We start from the raw sequence: 15429 nt of genomic DNA on the forward strand, positions 1-15429 counted from the left end.
CTAGATCTTAGGCTTATTACCTCCTTGTGGTGATTCCTCATGCTCCGAGGATGAGACTTTACTTTCATGACACTTATGACTTTCTTTTATGTTTCGGGTGAGCTAGGAACTTCTCCTAATCCCACATCAAGTCTAGTATGTAGAGGTATGTAGAGGCATGATTAGACATAGAGTTGATGCAGTCCGTTTGGACATTTGACTTGAGTTTTCATTTTCATTCCTAGACTTCTATGTTGAGACTATTCTTCTGCTTTATTGACCTTTTAGATGCAATATATGCCAAGATGGCTAGGTCAGGATCGTTCAGGTTTTTGATCGTCGTGTCACTCTTTTGGTCTAGCTTGGAGTGTGATAGTATTATTTGTATCTTAATGATATAGGGATCAAGTTTTTGGTATGTGTTCAGTTTTGAGACTTCACTAGAAAAAATAAAGAAAGAAAACAATAAGAGCTCATTTTGTAAGAGTTCTATATGTTTCATGTTATGTATTTTATGTCTGCCTATTATTTTTTATTATAATGTGTATAGAGCTAATGAAGTTCTCTAGATCTACTTAACTTGTCTTATATCCTGTAATGATTATTCATTTTATTTTCTTAAGTACTCATATCGTAAATTTTATAGGTGAACCATCTCATGAAGATGTATTTTGTTGTACTTTGAACTTCTTAGGGTCCTTGTTGAGATATGGTAGTATTATTTGAGTTTACGTTACCTAAAGAATCTTTCAGAACTAATAAAATAAGTGAAAACAATTGTTTAAGCTAAGTATATTGATATGATAATAATCATGATCTCTAATATGAAACCTAACTATACTCATTTAGGAGTAATTTAATTTGTTGGCCATCAAGCTCTTTTATGTGTTATTCATCCTCGCTTATTTTTCATTTTGTTATGATTTGATTTATAAGTTTATCGAAATTTAATTGCTAAACCACAAAGACTTATTTATATGTTACACGAACTAGTTATGTATACATTATATGCTTCGTAAGATAAAATGATCCATGGGTTATTTGCTTATATATCACTATTTAAGGAGGACTCAATTTCATGATTGTGTGCATATGCGCTATAGATTAGATACCTACATGCCATAATTTATTTTTCTATATATCACAAATTATATAAAGTATTCGTTGATAGAACACATATATAAATCACATGTTATATAAATTATTAGTTACATGCTACTTTTTTTATTAGTAATGGCTTACATGTTACATGTTTCATAAAGGCATTGACATACATCTAATTTTTTTTACGAGATAATATTTTTTTTATCATTTATTTATAGGTTAAGCACGATATGAATTATTGTTGGAATGTTACCTATTTCATAAATAGAGTGTTTATATGTCACATATATTTTGTAAGATGAGGCCTTACATGTTACATGACTCACAGACTTTTTGCTCTTACATTACATGCTTTATAGAGTACTAGATCACATATTACGTACATACATGTTAGAGGATATACACCCACAAGTCAAAGATTAAATACTTGAACGCTATAGATATTGTACATCACCTGTTTATATGTCACATGCTTTGCAGATCATTTGTTTGAGTATTATATATTTTTAAAATTTATATATATAGCGCATCGAAGTTTAACCACTTAAATGATGTATGATTTGTTGTCTATAATATGTAAATGTATTTGTTTCGAGACTACTATCTTATCTATGTTCTAATATGTTGCTTGTCGTATAAATCCTAATAGTTACATGTAAGGTTTTCCTTCAGAGTTATCTACTTAAACATTATTCATAAACCATCTGCTTATAAAATTCATTTTATCCAGCCAAATTACTTATACTTTATACTCTGTGTTTCACAAAAGATGTATTTATATATTGTGTGCTTTCAATTTTTTTAGCACTTATGCTATATGATTCAAGGTTATTTTTCCATATTTTATTTGTCTCAAAACAACATTTGATTATATGTCATATGCTAAGTATAAAAAAATTGATTTCTTCCATGCAAAAAAATAAGGAATTATTGATTCCTATGTAATAAGAATGGCAGATCACCTTATGTTATATTGATTGTATAATAAAGGACATTATTCGTAGACTATACATTTAGAAAATTACTGAACTATATATCACACATTTTATAGTTTTTTGCTTAGATGTCATATGTTATATAAAAATTATGTTTACTTGTGCGTATGTTGAATTCCAAGTTGTAAAGGATATATGTTTATAAGTTTATCTATTTAAATGTTGTTGAACATATGCTCATATGTCGAATGCAAGTTATTTATATGATATAAGATTTCAAAGGTCAAGTGCTTACGTTTGAAGTTATTTCATATCTTTGTTAATTACAAGGCTGCTTGATAAATTTCAGATAAAAATTTATTTTCAAGACATTTCTAGTGCGTGTATTATTATGTAGTTCACAATTTATTTATACATAAATAACATGTTTTCTAACTAAATTATTCATACGTCATATGCTTGCAATGCCCATATATTTAAAGGATAAAACCCTTCTTTTATGGCTTATTAGTTCACATAATTGCGTGTTTTTTTGTGTTCATATGTTTATATACCATGAATTTTATGTGACGTGCTTATTCATATATTACATATCAGCTTATGCACACCAACTTGAATATAAGTAAAGTCTCTATATTGAATTTCCTATGAGTACACTCTAATTGATAATATTTTAGTTGATCCTCTTTTTATTACTATATTTGATATATTGCCCTGAGAGGCACATTGGTGATTTATGGCTGGATTCTAGATTTAGGATGATCTAGTATATTAAGGAACCCTTCCAAGACCTCCAAAAAATTCTTATCCTTAGCTATGTGAATGTTATTTTCATTCGCGGAAGAATGTTCCTAAAGGGGGACGAATGTAACACCTCCGGTGTTTATGTCACGATCCAAAATCAGATTATGCTGGCACCTACTAAAATCCACCAAGTAGGCAATCCTAAACCCAAGGAACAAATTTGCACAAGATAACAATTTAGGTATAGTGGTAATAATAATAAAGGATGCCAAGAATAATATATAAGAAACATGCCATCTCATAAACATGTAGTTCGATACAAAATATACAAAAAAGCCCGAATGTGACCAAAAAGACAAACTAACACAAGGACAAATCCCCGGACTTGGTGTAACCTATACAGGACCTACTAAGTACAGTAAGGCTATGTATGCAGAGAACTGACTAAGCAAAATACAAAACATAAGTCGGTACAAAAGAGGGATAGCAGAAAGTCTTAGACGATCCAAGTCGGTGAAAACCAAGGAAGATTGAACGCTTAGGGAGAGTGGATCGTAATGGGAGCTGCATCAGAAAAGATGCACAAATGTAGTATGAGTATTAAAACACGGGGTACTTAATAGGCATCAGAGGCTGGCTGACTAAGCTCAGGAAGATCATATATATAAATCAGTATCATGATAGAGATAACAAAGTCTAATAAAGGCTAAAGGCAGACCGAACTAACAACAGACATAAACAAGAACAAAAACTACCATCGCAACAACTAATCCATAACTAAAACAAACAAAAGTGCAATGCATATGTGGTCAATGCAAAATGAATGCAAAAAGTTCTGAAGTTATCTCACCGTCTGTCCCGTGGACCCAAAGAGACAACTACGGAATCCCGCCTCAGCTTATCAAAAAAGTAAAATCTGAAATTTAGTGTACAGGCCGCCAGAGCTTAGCGACATATGCATTATCAAGTTAAAAATAGTGCATTTCCTGCAAAACCAAGTTTCCATCGATAAAATCAGTCAAAAATTTGCATCCCTCTCCCTTGGAGCTCGAATCCATAGAAAAGTGTCGTATAGGCCAAAATAGCTCAAAAATCTCTTTACTTTCAAAAATTAGATTCAAACATGCCATGAACATTTTTATGCACCAATGCAATCTAATCAATGTCTCAAAACAATCCAACTCATGCAAAGACTAGGTAACACACACATCAAAACTCAAAGGTACTAACCTCGAGCTCCACCAGTCCAAGCTCACGGCTTTAGGCCCAACGGTTCAATCAAAATAAAGAAGTAAACTTAAATATAGCATAAAAGTGGCACACAACTCAACTGAGCAAACAAAATGTACACAAGCTAAGTTTCACACCACCTAAGGGAAGTCTAAGGATCAAAGCGACAACCAAGCTAAGAATCAACCTAAACGAAGGTTCAACGATAAAAATCTAAGCTAAATAACCAGAAATGGCCAAAGAATTTCGCTAAGGATCAAGCATACCTATCACCTAGTCCTAACACCTAACATAGCTATCAAACTACTCAAATATATCAGCGATCAAACTAAACCAAGTCTGAAAAGGGGAAACCATAACCAACCTCAAGGCCGAAATCACCCTCAAACCTTTACTCGGGTGCCTTTCCTTTATGGAGAGGCTCGGATCACTGTCAAGCTATCAAGAATGGAACGAACAAGTCAAAATGAAACCAGCCAGATAAGTAAAATGAAAAATGGACCAAAATTCGGGTCAAAAATTGACCCTTGAATTAAATTTTTACAGAATTACGGAACAAAACCAATCATTATATTCTCCTTGAGGTAAGGATCACATGCCCAAAAGTAGGGCGTAAACAGGATTCAATTCGGACCTGAAATGGTCCAAATACCATTCTTTGAATACTAGAATTTGAGGTCAAGCATGGAGATAAAACTTGGAGTTAGAGCTAGGATCAAGTTAGGAAAAAGAAATGAAAGAGAATTAACTTTGAACCACTTAAATTGATCAAGAAATGAGGGGAAAAGCCTTGGTCCGAGCTCTCCTAATGTGGGTCTTCGTCTTGGAAGATTGAAGAAAGGACAGGGATTAAACCCCTATGAATTTGTCGCTAAAGCGACATTCGGGTCGTAAAAACGACTCCTACCTAGGGGTGCTTGTCGCTAAAGCGACAGCCTGATCGCAAAAGTGACTGTCGCTTAGTCGCTGGGCTGGTCACGTAAGCGACCCCCTCCACAAGGGTCGCCTCTGCTAAAGCGACCCCTTGGTCACAAAAGCGGCCATTGCTCAAGCAACCGCACCAACGGCCTGCAACTTCAGTTTTGAGTCTTAGGCTCAAGACTTCAAACGAAACCTCAAAAATCATTTAGAGTCCAAACGACGCAAATCAAAAGTGCAAATTACTTGTAAACGACATTCTAGACTCAATGAAAATGAAGAAACACCCAATGAAGGTCGTCTTATCCTACTATTGACCAAAGTCAACACTAAATCAAGAAAACACATAAAACACACAAATGGCCAAAAACTCAGTTTGAAGTACTTGGAAACCAAATTGAAGGTCATTCTAGACAAAAATTGGTGTTCCCAAGCTAACCACGCTATCGAAATTTCAAATCGAGGACATTTTCCAAGAATGTTGACCGAAGTCCAACTTTGGCCAAAACTCTAACGTTAAAATGCCTAATTGCACAAATTCAAAATGAAAGCCCCAAAACCTGAACCAACACTCATTCTAGGCCATAATAACCCTTCTGAAGCTGATAAAACTAACAAAATCATCATCCAACATCAGAATCTTCGAATATTGACTAAAGTCAACTCTTTCAAGCCTTAACCTCAAAATTGCCAAAACACCTCCAAACTCAATCGAACACCTTGGGAAGTGTGCTATCCATCCTAATTCCATATAAATGGTACAAGGAAGCTACGGGAAGGGGAAAATATGTAAAACATGCCTAAAATGAATAAATGACCCCGAGGGTCATTATAACATCTAATACTAAAAGGTGAGGACAACGGGTCCACATATCAAGCTCAGTCTCCCAAGATGTCTCCTCGATCGGACGATACCTTTACTGGAATTTTACTGATGGAATATCCTTAGTTCTCAACTTACTACTCTGCCTGTCTAGAATGGCTACAGACTCTTCCTCAAATGCCGAGGACAAATCTAACTGAATAGAATCCAACTGAAGCACGCAAGACTCATCTGGAACATACCATCTCAATATAGAAACATGGAAAATTAGGTGAACACTCAAAAGAGATGGAAGTAATGCTATATCATAGGCCACCTCTCCTACCCCCCTCAGAATCTCAAATGGATCGATGAACCTGGTGCTAAGCTTGCCCCTCCTCTCGAATCTCATCATGCCCTTCATGGGAGATACCCACAGAATTACTCGGTCACCAACCACGAACTCCAAAGGCCGAAACCTCAACATAGCTCTTCTGCCTACTCTGAGTAGTGAGGATTCGCTCTTGGATCACACGAACATTATCCATAGAATACAACATTCCTTAAAATGCTGATAAGTGCCTTCAAAATACCTTGAGAATAGGTCGCTCGCGTAACACATTATCCTTATCTTTTTGGCATATCTGAGTCTGGAATATCGATCAAGGGGTCAAAACTTGCGAAAAAATGATCTTGATGGATTTTTAGGATCCGTGTATCGAAAGATAAAATTCTAAAAAAAATGCACAAAACAGTGAGGTGCGCAGTTGCTCCGTGTTACCCACTTGTTCCCCCTTAATGCAAATATACCCGAAATTTGGCCAAAACTTTTTTTTGGACAAATATGGAATAAAATACATGTGAGGAATGTGTTTTACCCTTTTGCACATAAAACACATTTGCCAAATGCATTTTACGTGTTCCCAAATTCAGATTTTTATGGGGGTACTTTAGACATTTCCCAAATTATTAGTTAATGAATCTAGACATTTTTAAGGCCTAATTAATCTCTATAAAATGACCTAAACCTCTAATTTGATTTATTCTTCTACAATTCACCTATCAAATATTTCACTCTCTACAAAAAGCTCTCAAGGATTCCATTGAAGACTTTTAAGAAATTCACTCAAGTTCTCCATCAAAACTCTCAAATTCTTCCAAATTCTTTTATCTTCTCACTCAAGATATGTGAGTAATTGATCCTAGGGTAGTTTCACCCATGGAGCCCAAAAATTCCTTACTTTTTCAATCAATTTAAGTATATAATTTTATGGGTTTTATGATCTCGATTCCAATTACATGAATTATGATTCTAATTATGATTATGAGTCTTTTCTAATATAAATTGATGGTTATTGCATTGAATTGAAGAGTTTTTTCATGAAGTTTCCTATATTGATCTTTAGGTTCATGATTTGAATTATGGATAGCTTCAATTATACTTCCAAATGATATTATCTTTGTGATTTACATTTGAGCTGATAAAAAGTATATAATCATGCATGTTTTCAAACCTATTTCATGGTTTTCAATCTAATTGATTATGTATATGAGTTTTACACTAAATTCAAGTATGTAGTATGATCATGAATTACAAGTATGTTCAAGTTATGATTTTTCATGCAAGTTACGGGAAAGGCGACTTAGGAGCCCTATGTGGTGATCTAGGGCCTAATGATATGAATTATGCAAGTATGATTTGTAATTTGGAAGGCCAATACTCACATTGCACTTATGTTATGAAATGAGCTACTCTATGAATTACAAACCTATGATCATGTCTATGATATATGTTAACTATGATTACTATGTTATGATACATACTCCCTTTGATTTGACTTAGCACCGAGTGGACTTGAGGTGGGGGCCTTACCAAAAGCCTTTAGCAACCTCATGTCTCTTAAACTACGTGCCACCGTAGGTTGCCTTGTGGTTTAGCTAGTGGATCTACATATAGTGTATGTACATCACCCACCTAGCAGGGTAGAGTCTACATTGGCAAGTAGATTCTCCTTTCTTCCGATATAGGGGTAACATTGGGATTCCATGATATGGCTCGCATGGTCTTATTGTTGGTTATGGTTCTATCCCACATATGTATGACCTCTTTGGTAATTTTGTGATTTCAGCTTTGCTTTTCAAATGCTTTGATCATTATGATTTTCACATGACTTTACTTATCCTTTCTCACCATGTACCTTACTTGATCATTGCGTCTTATTATTTACATTACATGCCATGCCCTCATACTTAATACATTCAAACGCACTAAACCATATTATTACCTACGTTGTCTCATAATGTAGGGGTTGAGGTTTAGGATCGTATCCATCCACATGGATAGTTGAGCTTTCATATCCAACAAAGTTGTGGTGAGTCCTTATCTATCGAGGACTAGTTATCAAGTTGGTTATTGTTTCATAAGACTTTTGTTATGTTTCATTTTGATGGTGAGCTAGGGGCATGTATTAGCCCCACCCATGATCATGATTAGAGACATTAGTTGGACAAATATGGTGAGTCTATGTTATCAAGTTACTTTCTTCATTTATGATTCATGTTCTAGACTCTCTTATGTTGATTCCGCATTTACTTTACCTTTTGTATGCTTTATTATATGTCAAGAGGCTTGGTTGGAGCCCTATCGGGGTTTTGATCGTCGTGTTATAACTAGGCCCTACATCGAGCCTTGACATAGAATCACACAACAAGTCGGTGCCCCACAGCCTAACCTCAAAAGCATCAAACCATCCCACAAGAGAACGAGACCTCCTACTATACAACGCCTCGAATGGAGCCATCTGAACACTGGAATGGTAGCTATTATTATACATAAACTCTGTCAAAGCCAAGAACTGATTCCATTGCCCTCCAAAATCAATAACACTGGCCTGAAGCATGTCCTCCAAGACCTAAATGGTCCTCTAGGACTGACCGTCGGTCTGAGTGTGGAAGGTTGTGCTAAGCTCAACCCTAGTGCCTAACTCTCTCTAAATAGACCTCCAGATATGTGAACTGAAATGAGTAACACGATCTAAGATAATAGACGCTCGGCACACCATGCAAATGGACAACCTCTCAGATGTAGATCTGAGCTAACCTATCTGAACTGTAGGAGGAATGAACCAGCGAAAGTGAGTAGACTTGTTCAATCGATCCACGATGACCCAAATAGAATCAAACCCTTGAAAAGTACGTGGCAAGCCTACCATAAAGTCCATAGCTATCCACTCCTACTTCCATTCTAGAATGGGTAGCTGTTAAGTCAAACCACCTAGACTCTGATGCTTGTATTTCACCTACTGATAGTTCAAGCACCTAGACACAAAAACTAAAATGTCATTCTTCATCCCACACCACCAATAGTGCTGCCTTAGATAATGATACATCTTCTTCGCACCAGGATGAATGGAATATCTAGAATAATGAGACTCTTCCAGAATCAGTCTAACCAAGTCTCTAATTCTAGGAACGCAGATACAACCCTTAATCCTCAGAACATCCTTTGGATCTAAGATTTCTTTCCTAGCCTCCCCACTAATCACCTTATCTCAATGCACCCTCAACTGCGGATCATCAAACTGTTGTGCCCGAATCTGCTCTATCAAAGAAGATCTAGCCTCCACACAAGCAAGTACCCTGCCCGGCTCTGAAGTATTAAGCCTAACCAACTGGTTGGCTAAAGACTGGATGTTTAAAGCCATAGGTTACTCCTCTACAGCTAAGAAAGCCAAACTCGCCATACTCACTGCCTTCCAGCTCAAGGAGTCCGCTACCACATTAGCCTTGCCCGGATGCTAAAGAATCGAGATGTCATAGTCCTTCAACAACTTCAACCACCTGCGTTGCTTCAGATTGAGATCCCTCTTGTTGAAGATATACTAAAGACTACGATGGTCAGTAAACATCTTGCAGTGAACTCCATATAGATAATGCCGCCAAATCTTCAATGCGAAGACTACCGCCGCCAACTCCAAGTCATGCGTGAGGTAGTTCTTCTCTTGAAGCTTCAGCTGCCTAGAAACATAAGCAATAACCCTACCCTGCTGCATTAACACACATCCTAGTCCAACACCAGAAGCATTACAATAGACTATAAACCTATGGCCCTCAACTGGAAGAGTCAAAATCGGTGATGAATTCAACAAGGCCTTGAGCCACAGAAAGCTCGCCTCACCCTCGTCAGACCACTGAAAGGGAAAATGCTTCTGAGCAATCTAGTCAATGATTCCGCTATCAAAGAAAACCCCTCCGCAAACCACCTGTAGTAGCTTGCTTAGCCGATGAAACTGCGAACCTCAGTGAGAGAAATAGGCCTAGCCCAATCACAAATTGAGGTGATCTTCGCCGGATCCACCATAATCCCATCCTTGGACACCACATGCCCCAAGAATGTCATAGAGTCGAGCCAAAATTCACATAGTGAATTTGGCATACAACTGTTGATCCCAAAAGGTCTAGAGTACAACCCTCAGATGTTGCTCCCTGCTTCTGGAGTAGACTAGAATGTCATCGATGAATACTATCACGAAAAAATCCAAATAGGGCCTGAACATACGGTTCATCAAATCCATAAATTCTGTTGGGGCATTGGTCAACCCAAAAGATATGACTAAGAACTCATAATGGTCATATCGAGTCCTAAAGGTAGTCTTGGGGATATCTGACACCCTAATCCTCAACTGGTAGTAGTTGGATCTCAAGTCTATCTTAGGGAACACAGTTGTACCCTGAAGCTGGTCAAATAAGTCATCAATCCACGACATAGGATACTTATTCTTGATGGTCACCTTATTTAGCTACATGTAGTCAATGCACATACGCATGGTACCATCCTTCTTCTTCACGAATATGGCAGGAGCATCCAAGAAAACACATTAGTCTTAATGAACCTCTTACTCAGAAGGTCTTAGAGCTTCTCTTTAAGCTCACTCAACTCAACTGGAGCCATCCGATAGGGTGGAATAGACATTGGTTGTGTACCCGACTTAACATCTATGCTGAAATCAATATCATGATCCAATGGGAGACTGCGTAGATCGATAGGAAACACGTCAGGTTACTCTCTAACCACTGGAATTGACTCACGTGAAGGAGTACTGGCACTAGTATCACGAACATAAGCAAGATAAGTAAAACACCTCTTCCCTACCAATCGTTGTGCCCTCAGATAAGAGATAATACCCCCAGGCATATGGCTAATCGTACCCATACATATAATCGGAGGAATGTCGGGCATGCATAAAGTGACAGCCTTGGCGAAGCAATCTAAGATCGCATGACGAAGAGATAACCACTCCATGCCTAAAATCAAGTCGAAGTCCACCATATCCATTGTAATAAAGTTCGTCTTAGTATCATACCCTAAAATAGACACCACACAGGATCGATACACTCAATCCACTACTAAAGAATCACCTACGGGGTAGCTACATGCATCGGCACAGGCAAGGTCTCACACAACACATCCATGTACTAGCACATACTTTTGCCTATATTATTTCATAATAGAAGTCACGAGGCTCCTGCCCATTCCCGTGGCTAGTTCGGGTTTCCATTTAAAGTTTCTAATTTATTGAGTTCTCATGATTTGAGGGCAAACCTGTTATGTCATTTCTTTACTTTCAAACTCATGAACTTTCTTATGTTTTTGGTGAGCTAGGGATTGTCCTATGCCCCATGTATATTAGTAGAGGCAATGTCAGACTAGTGAGTAGGTTTTTATTCATTTCAAATGTCACATTTTGAATTCTCCCTTATCGAGATTTCTATGTTTTAAGACTATGTTCTGCATTTACGTTTACTCTTGATTATGTTCTATTTTATGTCATGCTATGTATGCTAAAGAGGCTTGATTGGATTCCCTTGGGATTTTAATCACCTTGTCACGTCTAGGGTCTATCTTGGGTCATAAAATGGTTTGAAGTTTAGGAACTCCAAAATTTCTAATGTTGTATACGAATGGACTTCTACAGGTCATAGAAGTTCCTACGGTTCGTAGATGCCTCCCATAGAATTTTTTCAATAGTTATTTCTCAGGGGTATTTCAATCTTTTCCCACTCTTTTAACTCCTATTATAGGTCATTTTTGGTTATTTTAAGTGAGATTTAGGGGTTTCTATTAGCCTAATCCTTTATTCTCTCAACTCTCACCCCAAAACAAATTCCTTCTCTCTCAAGCTTCTCCCCCAATGTAAGAGCAAGATCTCATGCTTCAACTCTCCTTCTCCAATTTTCAATTAGGTCTTTAGTTGAACCTTCATCAATGAGTTCTTCTTCACCCATTGAGTCCCAAAGAAACCGCAATTTCTCAATTTATGATTATTCCCCTATTCTAGAGTTTTTATGATTTCTTATGGGTTCTTGTTGGATTTCAGTTTTCCTCCATGAATGATCCTATTATGCATGACTGATTTTAATACAATGATTTCAATGATATTTTCATGAACCCATAATATGCAAGAATTTTCATGATCAAAATTATGTCATTTTAATATGCAAGCTTTATTAACTTAGATTTTCATGAATTAAAGATGGTTTCTGATAAAGTATCAATCAGATTATAAAATATCATAATTTAGATGTTTTTAGATAAAGTATCTCTCAGATTATGTTATGTATCATGATTTCAAGGATCTACTCTTATGATTGTTAGATTTCTCACGAATGATTCAACATTACCAAATTCTTACTATTTTTTATGATTATGCATGGTTTCTGTAGGGACTTTACTTAGCACCGAGTGGACCTAGGGATGAAGGTTCACCCGTTAGTAGAGGCATGAGACCTTTAGTAGCAATCTCTTTATCCTAGAACTACATTTCCCTGTAGTTTTGTTCTGATTGGACATTACCTTAATGGATCCACATTATCTCATGACTCACGCCTTTATGCATTGGCAAGCATATTGGGCCTTTTTGGTGGGGCAATACACCATACTCCATATTGTAGCTCACATGGTTTATTGGTATCTCCCATATATGATATGATTTTCAGAATATTGCATGACCTTGCACTATGTTTTACATAATCAAATCATCAATATCATGCTATATTTACTTAGTCATTGCATTAGTATATTTTCAGACTGATCATGTTATTATGTCATGTTATGCAATTTCCCATACTCAGTACATACCAAATACTAACCGCATAGTTTTCTGCATATATTGTTTTATAATATAGGTTTTGGCGCTCCTTATCGGGCTCATAGGTTCTACTTAGTACTTAGTTGGCGAGTCCTTATGATCCAAGGATGATTCTATCTTTGAATATTTATATTTTCTTTCAGTTTTAGACTTTAGAGTTATCTAGGGAGATATCCTAGCAACTCATATGTGGTAGAGGCTTTCAGACAACCAATCTAGATTTTCACTTATGTCGATGTATCTAGATTTCTTTCTTATGCTATGATTAGTCATCTCTATCCATGATAATTTTAGTTATTTATGTTATATTAGTGTCATTCTATGCCATGTGGTTAGCTTGGGGTCTCTCGAAGCTCTAGGCACCATGTCACGTCTAGAGGGTAGTCTTGGGCCATGATAAAGTTTGTATTCAGAGCATCAGATTCAAGTGTCTTAGGGTGTAAAAGCTGCATTAAGTAGAGTATTGTTAATGGGTGTGAAGAATGCTATATTTATGAATGAGAGGATAAGAGAAGTTTAAGAAATACTTCACTTCTTTCCTACTCTCATTCTTGGATAGAGTGTAACTCTATAATGTTTCCTTCTAACTCATGCTCTTTATGTTTTTAGAATTGTGGATCCAAGAAGAGCTGCATTAAGAAGAATCAGAATGTGGAACAACAAGCACCTCTAGCTCCAATTGATCCTTTAGCCGAGCAAGTCACTCATGCTGAGTTTTGGGCTGCTTTTTAAGTGTTAGACTAAGCGATGACTACCCAAGCCAATTGTGAGTTTATAGATTCCATGAACCCAAATGTGGGTATGGCTACAACTAGTGTCTAAGACTTCACTCGGATAAACCCTCTAGAATTTCATGGTTCTGAGGTGGATAAGGATCCACAAGAGTTTTTCGAAGGTATTTAGAAGATCATTGAGATAATAGATGTTACTCCAATTGAGAGTGCAGATTTGGCTACTCATATGTTGAAAACGGTGTCTTATATTTGGTTCCAGTAATAGAAGGATGAAAGGGCTACTGATGCGGGTCGATTGGATTAGGAAAAGTTTAAAGGAGCTTTTCTAGATAGATTCTTCTCTCTCGAGATGAGAGAGGTAAAGGTGCAATAGTTCATTAACTTGAGGCAAGACAACATGAGTGTGAAAGAATATGCTTTGAAATATACTTAACTATCTATGTATGCTTCAGCCATGGTGGCCAATTGTAGGGCTCGTATGAATAAAGGCCATTTTTGGTATCTTAGAGACTATTGTGAAGGAATGTCGAATGGCTATGTTGATCAAGGAGATGGAAATTTCTAGGTTGATGATTCATGCTCAATAGATTATGTAAGAGAAGATTAAGGAGAGTCCTAGGTAGGGGTGTACATGGACTGGGTTGGTTCCAATTTTTTACAAACCAAACAAACCATTTGTGTTGGGTTATAAAATCTATAAACCAAACCAAATCAATAAAAGTCGGGTTTTTTTATATCAATTTTTCTCAGATTTTTTGGTTTTTTTCGAGTTTTTTGGGTTTTTTTGAATTTCTCGTATTTTTCATAATATCTAATAAAAAGCATAGAGCACTGCTTCTTAAAAAGAGTTCTAGTACAAAATATCAACATAAAAGATGGAGGCAGAACACTGTTTGAAGTTTTAACTTTATAAGATGGTTTTTTTTAATATTATTTAGATGAGCTTCTCAAGTCCAAATCTAAATGTAAGAAAGAAAACAAAAATTATGAAAAATTTTAAAAAAATATTTATAAACTACATTTTAATAAATATTTTTATGTGTAACATAATTTAAAAGTAGTATATCTATAATCGGGTCAGTTGGGGTTCGGTTTGACTTTTTTTAGTTAAAACCAAACCAACCCTATAATGGTCGGATTTTTTTTCCAAACACCAAATCAAGTCAAACCAAACCACTAGTCGGTTTTTTTTTCTGGTTTGGTTCGGTTTATCGGTTTGATGCGGTTTATCGGTTTGCCCTGTACAGCTCTACTCCTAGGGAAACTAAGAGGGATCGGACCGATAATGGTGACTACTCTCATTAGAGATCTGGTGGTAGTGGTTATTCTCAATTTCATCAGAAGTATTTAGGCTCAGGTCCATCTTCGATTAGTTCTCTGGTTCCTAAGTATAACAAGGATATTGTGCCAAACTCTAAGCCACAGGGTAATGCTTCTAGTGAACAGTCTTTCCCTGCATGTCAGAAGCGTGGGAAGAGCCACCTGAGAGAGTGCTTCACCGGTACTTATAGATGTTATAGATGTGGTAAAACTGGTCATAGATTGAAGGGTTTCCCTAGGCTACTAGCAAAGGTAGAGATATTTTCCAGTAGGCTCAGCCTAGTGCTCCAGCATGACGCTTGACTCAGAAGGGTACCTCATCTGGTTCTGGTTGTGGATAGAACAAAGGAAGGTTTTATGCTCTTCAGAATCGACGGGATTAGGAGGATTCTCCTGATGTGGTCACTGGCATGTTATGAGTCTTTTTGTTTAATGTTATGCCTTATTAGATCCAAGAGAGAATCTTTCCTTCGTAACTCCTTATATTGCTATGAAATTTGATGTCACTCCCGAAA

The 15429-nt window shown here is 36.6% G+C and overlaps 1 pseudogene; it reads right to left on the reverse strand.

Annotated features, from left to right (window-relative positions):
* Positions 1-3199: 3199 nt before the first annotated feature.
* The window catches only part of LOC129893505 (DNA-directed RNA polymerase III subunit 1-like), a 59632-nt pseudogene continuing 47402 nt past the window's right edge, over positions 3200-15429 (reverse strand).

This window comes from Solanum dulcamara, chromosome 6 (genome assembly GCF_947179165.1).
Source record: "Solanum dulcamara chromosome 6, daSolDulc1.2, whole genome shotgun sequence".
NCBI lineage: Eukaryota > Viridiplantae > Streptophyta > Magnoliopsida > Solanales > Solanaceae > Solanum > Solanum dulcamara.